General features: G+C 54.9%; 1 protein-coding gene across 1 annotated transcript in view; it reads right to left on the bottom strand.

Moving 5' to 3' along the window:
• Positions 1–1,905, bottom strand: part of serpinf2b (serpin peptidase inhibitor, clade F (alpha-2 antiplasmin, pigment epithelium derived factor), member 2b) — a 31,196-nt gene that overhangs the window by 4,191 nt on the left and 25,100 nt on the right. The gene's annotated exons all lie outside the window — the stretch shown is intronic.

Below are 1,905 nucleotides of genomic sequence, written 5' to 3'. Positions count from 1 at the left end.
CTGCCGACAGCAAGCAGGGATTTAGCAGCAAGAATCTCGGACCGTCCCTGCTCTAACACAGGGCTTGTCGGCAACAAACACCAAACATTTGCCTTGTTGATTTTCAAATAGATAACTTTAACCCATAGAAAGCAGTTCGGAGGATTTGTGACCCAGTCTGACCTCTGACCCGCACCCTGCCGATGTCGACGAGTCAGGGAGAGGCGACGTTGCTTAAAGGGAGAGGGCAGGAATTCCGATACAGCGTGTTGGGGTCTGGGGGTGAGGGGCAGCATGGCTCTCCGCACCCCTCCCCTCTCCGCACCCCTCCCCCACCCTCCCCCTCCCCACTCCGCACTTCCCCCGCCCCATCCCACGCCCTCCTCTCTCCGCACCCCTCCCCCACCCTCCCCTCTCCGCACCCCTCCCCCACCCTCCCCCTCCCCACTCCGCACTTCCCCCGCCCCATCCCACGCCCTCCTCTCTCTGCACCCCTCCCCCACCCTCCCCTCTCCGCACCCCTCCCCCACCCTCCCCCTCCCCACTCCGCACTTCCCCCGCCCCATCCCACGCCCTCCTCTCTCTGCACCCCTCCCCCACCCTCCCCTCTCCGCACCCCTCCCCCACCCTCCCCCTCCCCACTCCGCACTTCCCCCGCCCCATCCCACGCCCTCCTCTCTCCGCACCCCTCCCCCTCCCCACTCCGCACTTCCCCCGCCCCATCCCACGCCCTCCTCTCTCTGCACCCCTCCCCCACCCTCCCCTCTCCGCACCCCTCCCCCTCCCCACTCCGCACCTTCCCCGCTCCATCCCCCACTCTAGAAACTGTCCCGCTGACGATGCACTGCGGAGATTATAGGGAATAAAAGAAAAGAAAGACTTGCCTTTATATAGCGCCTTTCACGACCACCGGATGTCCCAAAGCGCTTTACAACCAATGAGGTACTTTTGGAGTGTAGTTACTGGTGTAATTGCACACAGCAAGCTCCCACAAAAGCAATGTGATAATGAGCAGATAAATTGTGTTAGTGATGTTGATTGAGGGATAAATATTGGCCCCAGGACACCGGGGATAACTCCCCTGCTCTTCTTTGAAGTAGTGCTGTGGGATCTTTTACGTCCACCTGAGAGAGCAGACATTTCATCTGCAAGACGGCCCCTCCGATACAGTGGGCTGAGAGATGACGACACATCTACTTGACCGACCTCTCACCCCTGTCCATCCAAAATCCTTCAATTCTGCCACTTGTGCATTTCTGATTATAATCGCCCCAAGCTCTGGAACTCCCTCCCTAAACCTCTCCGCCTCTCTCTCCTCCTTTAAGATGCTCCTTAAAACCAACCTCTTTGACCCAGCTTTTGATCACCTGCGCTAATATCTCCTTATGTGACTCAATGTCAATTTTGTTTGATAAATGCTCCTGTGAAGCACCTTGAGACATTTTACTACATTAAAGGCGCTATATAAATGCAAGTTGTTATTGTTGAGATCGGACAGAACGCCAATGGAAAGTCAGACTGTAGCTATACCAGCAATCTCATGCTCACGAAACTCTGTTCCACCCTCCCAGAATCCCAGTATATTCCTGGGTATTGTCTCAGCCATTGCTCTCTCATTTAAATTTCTGGAATTACTGTGTTTATACATTCCAGCAGTTTGCAATTACAGATTGTAGGTCCCAGGCCTGTAATTTGCGGGTTGTTGGATTGTGGGTTAGGCCCAGCACGGTGTGTCTGAGCTGGGGGTTGGATAGTGGGTTAGGCCCAGCATTGTGTGTTCCTCACTGGACCGAATGACACGGTTTTGAGATGTGTAGATGAACAGAAAGACCTTGGTGTCCATAGACACAAATGCCTGAAGGTGGCCGGGCGCATTGATGAGGTGGTTTAAAACACTGGGTTACTTGGGTTTATAAATAGAGGGAT

The sequence above is a fragment of the Pristiophorus japonicus genome, chromosome 16, assembly GCF_044704955.1.
Source record: "Pristiophorus japonicus isolate sPriJap1 chromosome 16, sPriJap1.hap1, whole genome shotgun sequence".
Classification (NCBI taxonomy): domain Eukaryota; kingdom Metazoa; phylum Chordata; class Chondrichthyes; family Pristiophoridae; genus Pristiophorus; species Pristiophorus japonicus.
Note: the sequence above shows the minus strand (reverse complement) of the source record. Positions and strands in the feature narration are given on the sequence as shown.